Raw genomic sequence first — 19,785 nt, forward strand, 5'->3', positions numbered from 1 at the left:
ACACACAACCCAACCCTTCCTTGGAGGCATTAGTGCAAACCAAAAATTCTTGTTCCATATCCGACATCTTCAAAATTGGTGCTGTCGTTAATAACACCTTTGACGTTTGGAATGCCTTTTCACATTTTTTAGTCCAAATGAATTTCTTGTTCTTTCTTTGGACCTCGGTAATGGGGCTTGCTATCTTCGAAAAGCCTTCAACAAATCTACGATAATACCTTGCCATGCCCATGAAACTTTGTATTTCATGAACATTGGTTGGTGTTGGCCATTCCATGATGGCCTCGATCTTTACCGGGTCTACTGCGATACCATCCCCAGAGATAATGTGCCCAAGATAATGAATCTTGGTTTGGTAAAATGAACACTTTGACAACTTCACGAATAATTGGTTTTTTCTAAGACATCATAGAACTATCCTCAAGTGTTCGTCATGCTCTTCTGGGGTCTTTGAGTAGATCAAAATGTCATCGATAAAGACTTGTACAAGTAACACCGAAATATTTTGTTCATCAAACTCATGAAAACACCCGAGGCATTTGTCAGTCCAAAGGGTAAAACTACAAATTCATAATGCCCAAATCTTTTCTTAAAGGATGTCTTCGAGATATCTTCTTCCTTGGTTCTCAACTGATGGTATCCTGACCTCAGATCTATCTTTGAAATCACAGTTGCCCCCCTCATTTGATCAAACAAGTCATCTATCCTTGGCAGAGGGTATTGGTTTTTTTATCATCACTTTGTTCAACTAGCGGTAGTCAATGCACAGTCGCCAAGACCCATCCTTCTTCTTAACGAAAATCACAGGGGCTCCCCACGGAGATATGCTAGGTCGTATGAACCCCAAGTCCAACAGTTCCTTTAATTGGATCTGCAATTCCTTTAGCTCTGGAGTTTACATACAATAGGGCGCCTTTGCAATAGGCTCAGTGCCTGGTTTAAGGTCGATGGTGAAATCAATTTCCCTTTTTGGGGTTAGCCCGGATAATTCTTCGGGAAATACATCCTTAAATTCAACAAGAAATGGATGTTTATCAAGGTTTCAAAATCACCCTTATCGTTTAGATCTAACACCGAGAACATTTGACATCCCTTTTGCCTATATTTCATTAGTTGCATGGAGGAGATGAACCTTAGAGACACCCCTCGGTTCTTTCCCCTTAATGATTTTCTTTGGCTGTCATCCTCTGTGAAATGTAGAATCTTGTATAAGAATGTAATGATTCTGATAATGTTAAAATAACACCATGAAGGGTAAATGACTAGAATAGTGAAGAGTTATTTGAGATGTTATTTACATTCAGGTAAAAAAAAGAAGAAACATATCTATCAAAATTTGTTGCCAACCATTATTTATGCAATTTATTTTTGTTTTTATTTTTAAGCTTAATTTAACTTAACAATGTCAATGCAAGTTGTTGAGCAATTTTAGTTAAAAAATCTATTGATGTTGTATTTAAAAGAATCCAACTATATGACCAAATTGTACATTAGTGTAAAATATTTTTATGACTTAGGTACCCTATTACCATATTGTAATATCTCAACTCCAATATATTGTAATTTGTAAATGACCATAATGAACAATTTTAGTAAAAATAGATTCTTTGAAAATCTTATGCTATTACCATATTGTAATATCTCAACTCCAATATATTGTAATTTGTAAATGACCATAATGAACAATTTTAGTAAAAATAGATTTATTGAAAACGTTAGATTCAAGGTTATTTTGCAACAATTTTAACACTAATCACAAGTAAGTTAAAATATGTATATATGATCTACTTTAAGCTCAAACAAAAATCAACAAAATATGCCAAAAGAACGAAAAATTAATACCATTTAATTATGTTCTAATACAATTTTAAAATACAATACTGTCAAAAATACCCCAAAGGAAAAATATTAAACTTTTACTATATTTTCAAATAATAATATAAAAACGTAAAAAGTAAAACATAGTAATTATATAATTTTAAAATAAGAAACAAAATTTCATGGACTTTAAAATAAGAAATAAAATTTCATAAATCAAGAATTCCATGAATACTCGGTAAGGCCAACACAAACAATGTATGGCTGCCCTGAAATGTAGAGACATGTGAATCACTATGAATGAGAAATCCTAATTTTAAGGATTTTCTGCCCTAAAATGTAGAGACTTGTGAATCACTACGAATGAGAAATCCTAACTTTAAGGATTTTATACTCATATCTCTGTAACATCCAACATAGTTACCAAGGTCTAATTTGAATTTGATATGATTCGATAAAAATTTCAATTCGAAAAATTTTGATAGTATACATCTTAAACACACACATGTATATACATATAACTTCATTGATTTTGAAATTTAAATAAATTTTAATAATCAGAAGCTCGCGTAAGATCTCTTCTTCTGAAAAGACCCATATCCCGTTGGTTCTATTATGGTTGGATAGTCCTTACTTTTTCCAAATCCAGTGCTAGTTTCGGAAACAATTTTAATTAATATAAACAATTTTAAAACTACAATTTACTAACAAAAACGACAACCACACTTATATATTTTCTTTAAACTCTCTATTTTTTTCAAAACTCTAAACTAAATGCATGAAATCTTATTTGAAATCCTTTTGTAATTAATATATATTTAAAACTTAAATACGCAAAACTCAAAACTACATTTGCCCTGAAATCTCTTAATATATATATTTAAAACACAAACTATATATATATATATATATATAATATATATTTAATAATAACCATTATTTAATATATATATATATATATATATAAAACTAATAGTTATTAGTTATATATATATATATATATAAAACTAATAATCATTTATATATATATATATATATAAATCATTAGTTTAAGAAAATTTAATATTCAAAACTAATTGATGTTAACATAAATATATATAAAAACTCAACTCAACTTCAAAATTTATTTCCTTGTTCTATGAGTTTTTAAACCATTAAAAAACCCAATGAGTTTTTAAACCATTAAAAAACCAATGAAATTCAAAATTGGGAGAATTTCCATTTCATGTGAGATCTTTGTGTTTACAGGTCACTGCATTTACCATTCCAGCCATGCAAATCCGACTCTAAACCATGAATTTATACCAACTCTAATCGTTGTATTTACTGGCTAATGGCTGCAATTTTATATTTTTATAGCTCTGCTAATTTAATTAAGGACAAAGAGTTTTGTAAGATTTAAACTTATATTTATGAGAATTCTGAGAATTGGACGATATCTCAGTAATTTAAAATAATTATAGTAGCCAATATTGTTTGCATTGATAGAAGATTTTAAACTGAAATAAGTTTCTGAGAATTCGGCGCTATCTCAGTAATCTAAAATAATTATAGTAGACAATATCGTTTTCATTGATTGAAGATTTTATTGTTTTCAGGTAACAGTTCTCAGCGCTTTAGCTTGGCGACACTTGTTTTCCTTGAAACGGAAAGTTGAAAAATGGAAAAGGGCAAAATGGAGAAGGGAAGTCTATCATCGTGTGATGCAGAAGCTCGGAAGAAATGCTTGGAGGAGCACAAAGGAGATCATTACAAGTGCCAACAACATATCAACGCTTTTAAATACACATGCTTCATTAAGAAACCTTCTCATCCATCTGAGTCGGATCCAAAGCCAAGCTATTAGTTATTTTTGGTAGAGATCGTTATTTCAGAATATGGTTACTATTTTGTTTCTATATGTAACACGGGATTTGATTTAAATCTCCTTTGATCTCAACTTGTTTTAATATTTATTTTTTTAGTTGATGTGATTTCATGTATCTATTTCTTCCGTGGAAATTGAAAATCTCTTTGAAGATACACTGTGTTATGTGTATGAGTACTCAGGGTTGACCATTATATGTAGTACCTGCACAAAACTGCCATAAGAATTTCCAGGAATTATGGTTTCAATGCCATGTTGACTGTAGATTTGGCGTTAGGGTTTATTTTATAAAAAAAAATAAAAAATTAAAATGCAGTGGAGATTTTTTTTTTGTGAGTTCTGTGATTTAATAGCCAGCGGTAGCAGGAGCACTACCCAACATTTATTTACGAATATTTATTTAGGCGAGTATTTGGGGAATGTGGCCAAATTTTTGTGTGAGTAGTTTTTAAACGTGATTTTTTTTTTTTTTTTTTTCATACAACACCACTGAATAAAATAACTCTGGGCATGATTCATATGGGCTCACAAGTCCCTATTTAATGAATTCGTAGTCCAAAAATTACAGAGTTGTCCGAGTATACAAGAGTCAAATACTATTCAGCTAGTCACTGGAGTCAACTCAGTCTTGAGTCTGGCTTTTTTTCCAGCAATGTAAATTAATAAATACCCTCACCAGTGAGTAGTAAGCTACTCGCTGTCCGACGGTCAACTTCGAGGGGGAGGATGGGAAAAACCATATAAATGGCAAAAGAAAAAGGATAACTCTATTTTTTTTTGTTAGTGAATTCTGTTACCTAGATTTTACATAGTCCAAGCAAAACATTACATCTCACACTTTAGTCAAGTCAAACATTACACTTCACCCTTTAGCGTTGCAGTGGTTTTTTTTTATAGAACCAAAATTTGCCACATCAAGTTAATTCACTTGATACAGATTCAAAATTAACATTAGCATAGGTTTCATTTCATGGTAGTTCTAAAATAGAGTTGTGTTCTTCTCACAAGATGGCAACCAACGCCAATACTATAAATAATGGATTGTTAAACTCATAGAAGAAACATGGAACCTTTTTGAAGCGAAGTTTATTTCTTTATGGAATGCAAACACATAACATTGTGGAGATGCTTATCTAGAAGCTACATATAATAATCCTGATGGTAGATCGCTTGTGCAGTAAAAGTCTATAAAGGATCTATTTCATGACAGTCTTTGGATTTGGTGCTGCAAAAACGATCACGAGAATTGTTGGGTAGCTCATGTAGAAGATATTTTAACAAAACTAGTCAGGCATGCATGGGCCCATAGGTTTTAAGGGTTCAACATCGACCTGATACCAAGTGTAGGGACCAACCCTATATATTTATATTTTTAATCAAAATAAAAATACAACCAGAAGAGAATAGCATTGGGAATTCAAATTTAGTAAGCACTGATTAACACATCTCTGAAACTTCACTTCATTGAACATATCATCTAATTTACATGTATTTAACTAAAAACATAAAGAAGTCATACAAAAGAATATTATAACAACATAGGTACCATTCACCAGAAGATGAGATTCAAACTTGACTTACTGCTACTTGTCTTCCTTTGTTGTCGGTCAACTCTGAGTGTGAATGTTGACATGCTTGATCCGAATGTAGTGACCCATCGGTTGACCTACCAGCCTACTCCTTGGGTACTCTTCTTCCCCGTGGACCCCCGAGCTGCAATGGGGTTGTACAATGGAGGAATGTATTAGTTGGTAGAGGAGAGCACTCTTTAGCTCAAGAGTCCCCTCTCTAAAGTCCTTTACCTCGCCAAACTCACTATAGCTTGTAGTCACTACTATAACATAGTCTCATCCATCCAACAATAGGGTAAAGAAAAAGTCCTTTCTCCCATGATCTACCCCTTTTTTATAGGAGTCTTCATAGGTGACACTTTGGAATTTCATGCATAATTAATTATTTTTTTATAATTCAATAGTTTGATTATTCACCCACCCATGTGTCACGCTCTCATCAAGGGTCTCCAAAATTATTTATTTAAATTTTAATTTAAAACTATTATTTTTCCTCACCTCAACAAGATTCCTATTTCTTCTCCTAGTTGTCTCTTGATCCCCCTTTTTACTCCTTAATTTGTGTTCATTACTAAAGTCAATTGATAAGTCAAGATTTTATCCCCTATCTACTCCATAATTTAACTCAAGTTATCTCTTAGATGGATATTCTTATGTTGGTTGTTGCCACATGGAAGTTCTCTAAATTTTCTCTAAGATTTAATTTATTAATCTTATTTTAATTCACCATTCTCTTCTCTTAATTAGGTTTAATTATTTTAGGATTGATATTTATCCTTATATTTATGTCCCCCTTTCCCCTACCTAATTTAACTACATTATCTACTTAATATTTTCCAACATGGGGAGGGTAGAGTTTTTAAGGTAAAATATTTTATTTCTTCCTACGATCCTTTTAACCCAAGTTTTATTATTGATTTAATTACCTCGGTTTCTAACATCATTTTCCGTTGATGTGAATTTACTTGGTTTTCATATCTTGATTATATTTATTAAATTATTTATTTTTAATGATTCCAAGTGTGTCAAGTTTGGTTGCGCCCTTCAAAAAATTCCCTTGAAATTCCAAGGGTGTCATGCCTAACAGTTTATTTCTGATGCCAAGGGTTCCAAGTTGGTCGTGCCCTTCAAGAAATTCCCTTGAAGTTCCAAGGGTGCCACGCTACTTGCCCTTCAAGTATTCAGTGGCTACGAGGGGAAGTATAGGTGCAACGACAGAGACCACTATCATCTCTTATGTTGCCTGCTATAGTGAGACTAATGGTGTCGAGGATTAAGGAATCTGCCTTGATGTGCGTCCCCCGGTAAAATCCTCATGAGCGACCCGACTTTGGGATCTTCTCTCATGACATCGTGATTTTCAAGGCAAAGGCGTTTCAACATTTCTAGCCCAAGTCACGACGGGAGTGCTAGTGGGTGAGATCAGGGGCACTGCCCCATCCATCATGGCTATCATCATCATAACATCAATGGAAACATACCTATCCATCAAAGATATCATCATCATGATATCAATAGAGAGCATACATATCTTTTACTGCTATCATCATCATAAATTCAATAAAGACCAAACATAACCATTTATGCTACAATCATCATAGTATCAATAGAGAACATGCATAACCATTAATGCTACAATCATCATAATACCAATAGAGAATATGCATAACCATTAATGCTGCAATGATCATAATACCAATAGATACATACATAACCATTAATGCTGCAATGATCATAATACCAATAGATACATACATAACCATTAATGCTACCTTCATCATAATATCAATGGAGAACATATATAAACATCACAACCACTAATAATAGAGTCATGTTTCTGGATCCTCAACCTAAGGTCCTCAAAGAATAAAGTGTGGGCCTTAACGCTAAATAAATGTTAATGTCATATCATTGTCAATCGACTAGAGCGGGGCAGTACAAGAGGGAAACTGCTAGGTCAATGATCCAGGTGGATATTGGTGGCCACCTGCCTATTCCACTTGGACCCCCACCATTTTTTTGTCAGTTTTTTTTGTTTCCTTAATTGTAGCACAATTTACTATTTTTGGCAGTTTTTCAGGTCCTGAACTTCCGGAGCCATTTTGAGGCCCTAAATGACATTTGTTTGGCAATATTCAGTGATTTCATTGAAATCACATTTTCAGTTGTAGTCCTCAGAGAGATATTTCCAACGAAGTATTATGCATGTCAAATGGAGACAATATGATCAAGTTACAACCCTGGGAAGTTGGCTACCCAACTAACTCCAATGGGGCCCATAAACTCTTGGTGTTGCATCTCCTCGGGTTAGGGTTTTTGTTGTTTAGGGTTTTTTCTTATTGTTCAACAATAAAAAAGCCCTTAAGCCTCATTATAACAAAGTTTAGAGGCATGTAGCCACCACATCTCTTCTTAGAGATAAGCTACCATCGCCTGAGCTAGTCTCATTTCCATTCTGTTTGTAAGCACATTTCATTATTTGATATTAATGAAAGAAAATATTATTTTTGCTGCATCTCTGTATTTATGGTTATATCTGTAATTTGTTGCATTCCTGTTTAAATTCAAATCAATGGTATTAGAGCAATCTGCTCTTTCTCTGTTTTTCTTTACATGCCCCCAATGAGGTTGGTATATAAGGAGTCAGGCCTCAAACTAGTTGAACCTTTGCAAGACCAGCCTCGTAAATTTTGACGGCCTCCCATGGGGGAAGAAAAGAAGGACGAGGGAGTAGGAGATCCTATCAAAATATTGCTCGAGGAGGCCCTCGAGAAACAAAGGAACACGATGATGGATAACTTTACCCAGATCCTTCAACGGTTGCCCACCGGTGGCGCATCCACATCCAATAGCCACTTTGGAGGCTCCACACCTTTTAAGGCACAAGTAAACTTTGACATTCCTGTATTTGAGGGCCAAATAGATGCAGACGCTGCAGATAAATGGTTGAATCTGCTAGAAGGATATTTTTCTATTCATGGGTTTTCTAACTGAGAAAAGATTACTTTTGCTCTTCTCAAAGCTACCCCCACATCAAGGATTGGTGGGAAACCTATTGTGAGCAGAAGGATGAAAGTACGACCTCACTATTTTTTGTGGCTCCCACTTGGAATTCATGCCGGGACGCCATTAAGGAGAAGTACTACCTTGTCGGGAGCTACGAGGACAAATACATAAAGTGGACCATGTTGCGGCAGGGAAGGGAGCAAGGTGTGCTAGAGTTTACCAATGTTTTTCATGTACTTCGCACGAAGTTCAGTATCAAGGATTCTGAGAAAAAATTGGTACACAAGTACCGCAGATGCCTACATAGATACATCCAGGATGAGATGGAGTTCCTGGATATCTCCTCGCTCGTTACAACGTATCGATACGCCGTCAAGATCGAGCAGAAGTTTAAATAGAAGAAGTGAGACTTTGGATCTGCGAATCTGAAGCAAGGGAAAGGTTCCCCCAAACCGTAGAACAAAGGGCAAAGCCAAGACGGGACGACCTAGGATAACCTACCAAGGCCACAAGCAAAGGACAACACTGCGACGCTGAAGAAGGACACGGGAAAGTGGTGTGAGTTCTGTAAGAGTTCCACCCACAACACAAGTGAGTGTTAATCAAGGTTGTCATTGATGTCAATATGGTACTATTGGGATGGCAAATATTCTTGTGATATCATAACCTCATCATGATAACAAGTCCCTCTTGTTTGATAAGGATACCATTAATGAAGATTTCAAGCTATTAATGATGCCATTATGATGTCAAGCCACTAAGAAGTCTTGTCCTAGATGCTTATTGTTCATAATGTTCTAGATGTCCTTGAACTAACCATGAGGACACTATAACCTCTTATATCCTTGCTCTTGATGGAGAAGCCCTAGAAATCATGATGATGTCCTTACTCTTGATGAAGGAGTCTTTCTTATCGATACTCTTAGGATTATCTAGTCCTTGCTCTAACAAATTGATGAATGCTGCATATGGTTAATGACATATCACTGTACTATCTTGATGACACAGTGACATTAATGGCACACATGATGACATATATGGTGACATTACATTTGATAACATGGACAATGAAGGAATTGGATATCACTAGATGACATGTGATGACTAAAGACATAACAAGTGGAGACCTCACTTAAAAACACTTGGTGACATATGAAAATGAAGAAGCCCCTGCTGTCCTAATCATATTTTGCACATAAAAATTTGAGGATTGTTTCAAATAAAAATAAAATTGGGCATCTTGGAGGCAACCTTTCAACATGGGACTTAGACCATCTTAAAGAGGATTTTTTACTCTTTCCAATGAGCTCTTATTTGTCTTGAAACTCCTAGTAGTTTGTGAAATATTGAATTTTTAATATTAAGAAAATTTCCCTAACAGTGAGCCGACCTACATTTTGGCTACAACCACCCACAGAGCTTCGGACATACAACCACAGAACTCGGTTTTGCAGTGGCAATAGCTCGGATCCCTTGATTGTGGCTCAGACTTCTTATTACATCACAGTACTTCAGCTCATCCTCAGACCTGTGCTTCAGATCTACTATAACTCAGAATAGGTGTAGTATTTCAGACTGTTTTAGCTCATCATCGAACTTGTGCTTTGGATCTGCTGTAAGCTCAAATTAGTGCAACAATCTAGGGACTGTGGAGTAGTATTGTCCCTTAGATAAATTTTGGTTTTTGGAGTGCTCAGATTTTGTGCTATGGATCAGGTATAAAGGATTGTCATAAGATTGGGTTAAGTTGTGAGCTAGGCCGTGATTGCAGCATTAATACTCTCAAACTTTCACTAAAATAATGGCTACAAATAGTCCAACACCTTGAAGTTTCAAAGATTTACTGTTAAAGCAACTGTGGTGGCATCAAAGCATATATAATCAGTGGTGAGGAATTATAGGTTGGAGATTATTGGACACTCAAGAAAAAATCTTTTTGAAGCTAGTTGAACATATGAGGAATTGAAGACCTTGTGAACTTGGCAATTTGGTTGAAGATAGGTTTTGCTTGACACATCATCAAACATTCTTGGAAAATTTATGAAAGAAACATTTGAGGATTGTTGAAGACACCTTGTTGAAGCAGTCTTGTGGGAGATCATATTTGAAGTCTTGTAGAAACAATATTGAAAAATTTAACGATGAAGGATTTTGATGAAGGCCCTTGAAGAGTTCTTGGAGTAGACCTAGTGCAACACAATGAAGAATCTTGGAAAACATCTTGGAGTACTTTGAAGACATATTGAATATTTGTGGAGATCATTGGAGACCGTGATGTCATCATGAGGTGACTTGGAGAATTTGATTGAGTATCATGAAGGACAGTGGAGACACCTTCATGTGAAGAACAAAGTTGTCATTGATGACGAGACATGGAGACTAAAGCGAAGGGATAACTGAAGATTGACAGGGCTCGTTGAAGAAGACATTGGGAGCCGTGAGTTACTACCAAACATGTGTTGATGAAGTATTGTAGTGGGTTGGTGCCCAAGAGGTTGGAGCCTCGAAAAGACAAGGTTGGTGCCTCAGAGGATAGGGTTGGAGCCCTAGAGGATCGGAGTCCTCAAGAAACCAGGTTGAAGCCTATAGTAGAGAAGGGTTGGTGCCTTGAGAAGATAGGGTCGGTTCCCTAGAGGTCGGAGCCTCACAAAAGTCCAAGTTGGTGCTTGGAAACATGTTGGAGTCTAGGAGATTGAAGATTGGTGTCTTCATCTAGGGTTGGAGCCCTATATACATTGTACTTGATTTATTGTGAAAAAGAAATTAATAAAAGCATTTATTCTTATTGTTCATTTTGTGTTCTAAATATAAGTGATCTAATTGGTAAAAGTAACAATTGAAAAGAAACATTGATTCACCCCCCCTCTCAATATTTCCAACAATTGGTATCAAAGCCAGTACCTTCACTCAAAGCCTAACAACTTGAAGGTTGATCATTAAAACACAAATGGCGAAGCTAAGGAAGAAAGTCTCCAATCCTCCTAAAGATGTGTCTCCCTCAACCACTGAAATTAAAGTCAATCAATTTGTGAAGGCTCCATTGTTCAATGGAACTTTGATATAAAGGAGGCAAGAATGAGGAATTTCTTAAAGACTCAAGGCGTTGAAGTATGGGAATAAGTAATTACTGATAACATGATGAATGGAGAATCCAAGGAGTACAATGCAAAAGCAATAAAGGCAATCCTGAATGGGCTACCAAATTCTAGAAAGGCCAATTTGGAAAAATGTGCGTTAGCAAAGGGTATATGGGACAAAATTTGTGACCTTCACTCAAAAGGAGCATTGACCATGACCACTAGTCAAGAAGATGATGGAAAACAAGAAGGAAATCTGGAACCCATCAAGGAAGATGAAAATAAGAGTGATGACACCAAGGCTAAATAAGACCTAGAAAATGAAGAGAACGTAGAAGATTTGAAGAAGATCTCCTCACTAATCTTATGGATGCCATATAAGAGATTAACAATTTGAAAAATGAAAATGATAAACTTAAGAAGATAGTGCAAGTTGGTGACTAGGACAAGGCAAGGAAGGAAGTTGACCTTGTCAAACTTCAAGTACAAGAAAGAGATGAGGAGCTCACCAAGATTAAGGAAGAATTTCATCAAAAAAAAAGAAAGCATCATGAAGAATTCATATCCATGACAAATCAATTGGATAAGGCAAAGAAAAGGGAAGAAAATTTGTCAAGCCACCTTGAACAAAGACTCAAGAGCTTGAACAAACTTGAAGCAGAGATTGGTCAATACAAGGAAGAGGTCTCCTCCCTTAGATCCAAACTAGAAGAAGCAAGGAAACAAGCACAAGGATATGAGAAGGTGATGGAAGCCTTGGCATTCATATAGAAGGACAAGTTGATGAAGAAAAAAAGGGGAGAAACACCATGATATTCCAACTAGAAGAAAAGGATGGTGACATCACCAAGTTAAGATAAAAAATCACTTCTCTTAAGGCCCATTCGTGTGAAGCAACCAAGATGATGGAAGAAATGAAGAAGAAACTAGTTATGAAAGATGAAGATTGTGAAAAGTTGAAAGGAGAAATTGTCTCTCTTAAAAAGGAAGTTGACTTGTTGAATAAGAACTTGAAAAGCTCTCAAACCCTATATGACATCTTAAGTCATCAAAGGTATCCCCTTGATAAATTAGGTCTTGGCCATGGACATGAATCCTCAAGCAAGAATGATAATGCTTCAAGCAACAATGATGTGAGGAAGTCTATGTGGTGAAGTAAAATTATAAGTGTGGACACGAACAAATTCCTCTAGCCCGATAATGGGTCTAGCCACAACAGATACATTTTATGGAAGATTTCCTTAGGTTAGAATCAATCAAGAGGGCCTACCTCTTGGTCACTTATCCTGTTTGATGGTGTCCTCACTTGCTCACTCCAGCAATCTCTCGCTTCCTTCTTCAAGTTCCCGAAACAAGTAAACAACAACAGAAAACAAACATAATAATGGACAAATTTCAATTCAACCTACTTAACATGTCAAGAAACATTAATCCATGAATATGTAATATTAAAAAACATGTAGGAAATCAATCGATAGTTGCATATATTAATATCAAAGAGAGATTACAACCATTCATCTTGATGTTGCAGTCTTCCTTTGACAAGACCAGGTTCCCACACACTTCTGCTAGCATTCCATGATGGCTTCAAACAACAATAGTTTTAAATATTTTCCCTTTAGGCTTCACTCCAAACCAAATCACACTTCTTCCTCACACAAATAGATAGCTACAACTAGTAATAGCTTGCTTGCCTACTCCAAACCAAAGTAGCATCAACACTCAACCAAAACTCTGCAACTATAACACTAGTTTGTGCTTGGGAAGTAGGGAGGTTTATATAGGAAATATGGATGGGAGATGAATCCTCTTCTCATGGGAGAAGGACTTATATTTTGAGGTAGTTCCATCATTATAGGGGAAAGGAGCCCAAACTGTCATCCTCGACCCCATCCGGTCAAACCATTTACCAGACTTCCGTTACGAAGCTTCTAGAGCTGGAAGCTTCGGCTCTAATTTAAAAAAAATTCCATAACAAGACCGACACGACTGGAATACATCTCAATCACTCTGGTCGCAAGAGGAGTAGTGCTAATCTCTACACATTGGCGCAAGGAAGACAAAGGCCATTAGTGCCGGTCTTGTAAACTGGGCAGAAAAAAAGTTTCAGGGGAAAGGGTGCAAAAGGGAAATTATCTGCTCATGAAGAGGGACAAAATGGGAGTTTCTTCATGAAGGCAAAGCATGTGGGGTTCACTGTAGAGGTCCAGCAGGATCAAGGAATGGGGAGTACATGGACAATGATAAAATGTTGTGTAATAGATGCCCCCTAAAGCGTGAAGGTCGAGTTGGAGTGAGGGATGAAATGCTTTATACATCAGTGCGGGGAACTGTAGTCTGCCATCGGAAAACTTGCAAGCAAGTACAGATACATATACATAAACTGAGATCTCTGTCAAATGATACATGAATCATGGCATGGACGTAGCCATCCAGAGAATTATCATGTAAATGGATCCGGTATGGGCGCAACCATCCATCAAGGAGGATCATAATGAAACCAAGGTATGGTCGCAACCATCCAATAATGAGAAGGATCACATATGATAACTCATGGTCTGGTCGCAACCAACCATCTGAAAGAGACATGCATATCATCATAACCATGTCACATCACTTCACAACCTGGACTTTCGTGATTTGAGTCTAGGGTCTTGCGCTCTAACACAACCTGATCAAAGTACAAATTCTAACATGTGAATAGATGTGTTGACGTCGAACATGCTAGAAAGTCGCTTGATTACCAGTCATTGATGTAAATTGTTAAGAAGCGTGAGAGAAGCCACCAATAATGACAATGGTCCTCAAGGTACTATTAGCACAATTCACAGAATGTGAATACAGGAACTGAAGTCGAACATCTGTGAAATCACTCGATCAAAAGCTAATGATGTGAGCTTGTTGTCGAGTGAAAAGAACTTGCCATTAGGGCATGCAAGCTCTAAGGTACTAGAAGGGAGTCTCTTGGTCAACTTTCTGTATAATGAGTTGAAGTCGACAGAAAGTGACCGTGTCGAAGGAGGGCCATAATGAATCCCACATCATCGATGCAAGACGAGAGGATGAAAAATGATTTTGGATGATATAGAGAATCAGAGGTAAGTGTAACTGCAGAACGACAACTATTGAACATATCAGTGACACAACTAGAAGTTTGGAAGCTTTGGGATCCATAGTATCAGTGGTCATGTTGATGTAGCAGAGATCAGATGGAAGGAAAAATTGAATGGCCCAAACCCAGGAAGGTCAATGATACAAAGGAAGATGTCCCAACCCGACACGAAGCAAAGAGTGTCATGTTCAAGAGTGCGCTGCCGACACGACTGATAGATTTCCAAATTTCTCCCCACCATTTCTGGTAGGTACCCCAATTAATTTTAAATTGCAAGCTTGAAGGGGATAGCATATGCTAGCACTGTAAGTTCATCCTTCGGACGAATCTGACCTAGTAAGTTTAATGAGCCCTAGGAGGGAGAAGCTTATGTCCGTCATGATGATGAATCTGATGTCGTTTAATACTTTAACGAGTCTGACAAAGGTGTAACTAAGTATCTTTTTCATGTTTAGAGAGTTTGAAAAAGACACATAAAAGAAAACTGCACATGGTCCCTTTTCGTACGTTTGTGTCTCTTGAGCCTGAAAAGGTAGAAAGTGATACTCGAGAGAATTGCTTAACCATTTCAGTCAAGGAGTACCTTTTTCGTAAATAGTTCCTCCCAGCCCCAAAAAGGGGTAAACTTATACTGGGCACACGAAATTTCGCATCCATTAACGAGTTCAAAATGATAAGGGCTCGACCATCTTTTCGCTTTTAAAGCGTCAGAAAAGAGCTGAAAGTGGACCCCCATTTTTATTCTCTTTAATGAGTCAAAAAGGGAAAAAATACTGGACAATATTTTCATATAAGTTTAACGAGTCGAGAAAAGAGCTGAAATGTGACTCATCATCATCGTCAAACATCCATCACCTGTCGTTGCACAAGTAAGATAAAGTGTATTATCGAGTCCCTGAGGCAAAATAGGTCAAAATATTTTCAAAACCTGATATTTGCATGAAAAAATGAATAAAAATGGGAAAAGTAAATATTTTTTTACCATTTACCATTTTACCTTTGCTGTGAAAACTTTTACCCACTTTTGCCCTAGTTGTTCTGGAGTGGATTGCGAGAGATTCGAGAGGTCAATCAATGAGCCGCCAGTTCCAAGTAATAGCCTAAGCCCTGAGCTCCATTTTCATGATATTTATTTATGCTTTTAGCCATTTTTTTGGATTTTTAGGGAGGTTTTTGAAAATATTTTTCGCCCTCGGTCGACGCAATTTCCGGGCACAAAATCATGCCGCCTGATGGTGATTAAGAAAGCCATCCGTGCCGATCAGTGAAACTATTTTTAAAATAGGCGCGCTGATGCCGTGGATAGGAAAAACCCTATGTTCTCAAAAACTAATTGTTTAAATTTGAATTTAATGTGCCACTGATGATTATTGACTCAAATTAATGGCTTTTGTAGGAAAGAATTGCCGAAAATCGTGGATTGGAAGGAACGAGAACATGAAGATGTTGACACCCAGGCAATGAATGACCCAAACTGCCTGGAGGCTTTGAGGGCTTGCAAGATCCTCAAATTATTCCTTACACCAGGGATGTGGGCCGAACCCGAGTTGCTTCAATACTTGATAAGCCTTTGGGACATTAACTGGGAGATTTTTGTCATTGGTGACTAGGTGCTGGAGTTGGAAACTTTAGATATTTACTTCATCACTGGACTATCTCACATAGGTGAACCAATGAAATTGTATGGGACACGTCCGATCGCGACAAGCATATCTTCCCTGCTTGCTGAACACTGCCCTGAGGCCTTGAAATCCAAGAGTGGGAAGATAGAGATTTCTAGTGTGCGGGATTTGAAACTGAGGGTGCTTCTGTTGACTATCAACAGAGTGGCAGGGTCCCAGGTGGAACATGAGACTAACAAGTCAAAGTTCTTTTATGTTATTGACTGCACAACCCCTACGATCTTCAACTGGGCAGAGGCCATGAAGATGAACATCAAGCGCCAATTGTCCAAAGACAAGGTGGGGAATTTGAAGCAATTTTGCTTTGGATCTGTACTTGTGACCTTCTTCTTGGAATGAGTATCACTGTTCCAGTATCATCTGATTGAGGTAGATCCTCCTAGGCCACACGATCCGCGGATGGCCTGTTGGAGTCATTTGGTGCCCATGATCATTGGGGGTCAGCATATGTCATACCGTCCTACATCCTTTTCATGGATACAATGACAGAAGATCGTCATGGAGGACTGGCCATACAATGACATTGATTTCCGTGGAGATCCAGACATGCCCTTACCAGATGGACAGGACTTCGATGACGAAGGTAAAAAATCCAATTTTTAATTTTGAGATTTTTTAATTGTTTTTTGTATATATGTGCTTATAAAATTTCTCTTGTTTATGTATATGTTGGACTAGAGCGCCTAGCTGGGATGTCCCCGATAGCCAGGCCCGTCCCCCGTCCTATTGATGCTGTCGCCCCTTATCAGGAAGGGAGTGACAATGAGGAGGAGATTGCAAGGAAACTTGAGGGGTTAACTCATGGTATCCTGGAGTATGCTCGGATAGTAGACATGCCCCGTCGGTGCCAGAGACACACGGTGGGAGTCTTAGATCAGATCATGCCCCGTCAGTACCAGAGACACACGGTGGGAGTCTTAGATCAGATCTGCCGATTGTTGAGTTGTGTTGCATGATCTGTCTCGTGCTACCATGACCACCATGCTGATTAGTTCCTAGGTCTAGCACTTACATATTTTTTGAGGCCTGCGTGCCACGGATGTATGAGGCCTGCGAGCCGCTGATGTTATTTTAGACACACATATTATTTTTTGGGGTTCTGATGTATCAAACATTATCACCAAATGTTGGGTCCCTATAATACTAGTGATTACCCCATTACTATTGTAGTTATACCCCTTATTTATATTGTTGTGCCCCTATTACCCCCATATTGTTATTTCTGTGCCCCATAGAATCCCTCTATTGTTATTTTTGTGGCTTTATATTATTATTGTTGGGTCGGCTGGATTATATTGTGACTCCTTAGACTCCTATATATAGAAAGGAGGTTTTGTCATTTGAATCATCAAAGAATTGTTCATTTATGTAATTTAAAGGAGGTTTCCCCCTCGAAGAGGCTGAATTCTAAGGCGTTGATCTATCTTTTCTATCTTTTCTTGAGATGGTTTCATAACATTTGGTATCAGAGCTTTGGATTCTAGGGTTTCGCTCCTCCAAACAGGTCATCGTGGAATTTTCACTATAACTTTTTTTTTTTTTTTTTTTTTTTTTTTTTTTTTTTTTTTTTTTTTTTTTTTTTTTTTTTTCTGTGACGTTTCAGAAGTCGCAAAAAAAATCCATTTGAGAAGAAATCGCGTTTAACCTTGGGTCCGAATTTCAGAGCTTTTTGCGCGATATTTGCAGAGATATGATCTGAGGAAGTTGGTATTTTTGCAGAATCCTGAATTACATTCAAAACAGGTGACCTGGGGAAAAGCGTCATAACTTTCTCTCTGGGAATCATATTGAAATTTCGTAAGAAGGTACAGAAGGAGGATGGACTGTAGTTTCTTGTATATATTTTTCAAAATCAAAGATCGAAAATTGTACACGTGGCACTTCATACAAGTTCGCTCTTCGGTAAAGGTCTATAATCAGGTCATCTTGGGAGATTGTGCATAACTCTTTCTTGGAGAATCCAATTTGGATCAGACTAGTGGCACTAGAAAGAGGACACAAAGAGCTACTACAGTTCACAAATTCAGAACTAGATGATTGGAAAGTACAGAGATACATCAGAGGCAATATCGATCTCCTACAAAGTGAAAAAAGGTGTGTAGATTTTTTAAAATTTTTGCTTAAGCTTGGTTTGAAAATTTATTTTGAAGGAATTCAAAGGGCATAGTAGAGAATTATTATCGGTAACTAAGGAACCTGAAAGCTCTAGCATGACTCATGAAGAAGAGGAATACATGCTACATGATATATCAAAATTACAAGAACAAGTGCAACAAATGTCACCCTCACAAAAGTTAACAGAAGCTAAGATAAATGGCGTGGAAGCTAAGATGAATGGCATGGAAGCTAAGATGGACAATTTGAAGATAGATTTGAACACAAATTTGAAGACAGGCATGGCAGATTTGAAGACAGATTTGACAAATTTTCTACAAGAAATACTTACTAATGGTGAAAAGGTAGTAAAGGAAACTCATGATGAGAACAAAAGAAATGTTAATCATGATTCCATAGACGCTAATGTTGGATCGAAGAATCACCATATTCCAAAAATCGATATGAGGAAGTTTAATGGCAAGGATCCCTCCACATGGATATTACAGATGGAGCAATTCTTCGATCTCAATAATGTGCAAAACACACAAAAGGTACGTATGGCAACTGTATATTTGGAACCAAATCAGTTTGTATGGTATCAACGACTTTTTTCTCGTAAAAAATTTATCCCTTGGGCAATTTTTACGGAAGAAATGGTAGCACATTATGAGGATAGAAAAATAAACACTTTTTTTAGCCAATTGATAAGTCTCAAACAAAAGGGTTCAATAATGGAGCACATTGAGGAGTTCCAAAAATTGAACATAAGGGTAAAAGATATTCTAGAGGAGCATAGGATTGATGTGTTCATAGGGTCTTTAAAGGATAATATCCAACATGATGTTCGACTTTGGGAACCTGATTCATTAGAGAAGGCATTGAGGTTAGCAAGAAAAATGGAAAGCAAAATTATGGCAACTAGGAAGCATACCACTTGTTATCACAAAATCACAACTGAGGGCTGCAATCAAGCATGATTTCATGTAACTATTTCAACCAATCTTTAGACCAAAGATTAGCCTCTTTGATCAGAGAGGGCTCTCTCACAATTCTTGATAAAATACTTCAAACACTAGATGGCTAACTCTTTATTCACTTATGAAAGCATAACTGGTTGGAAACACATCAAACTGGCTCTCATTGGGCTATGGAGTCTATAATATCAAGTAAACAAGGAAAACACAGTGACCTCATGGAAATCAAGGCTCTTAGCATTACATGTCAAACATATTCCACCAACACATAGCTTGCTGTATACACAGGAAGTCAGAGCATATAATTATGAATTCTGAGTGATTGCATACAACAAAACCATAAAATAACATAAAGTATAACACATCATCACTACATTTGACCATGACAATCCTTCGAGAATCTTGAGAAGAGAATAACTCTGTTTTACTATTACTGTCAAAAAGGTCTTACAATGGCCCAAAACAACACTGTTTTTCTATAAAGTATCCAACCTTTTTTACATAAAAGTTATTCCTATATATAGCCAATCAAAACACTACTGCACGAGACTCCTCAACAAGCATGAAGGGAGCTCGGAATT

Source organism: Pinus tabuliformis, chromosome 7, assembly GCF_031772625.1.
Source record: "Pinus tabuliformis cultivar Carrire ecotype Pingquan chromosome 7, CPIR1, whole genome shotgun sequence".
NCBI lineage: Eukaryota > Viridiplantae > Streptophyta > Pinopsida > Pinales > Pinaceae > Pinus > Pinus tabuliformis.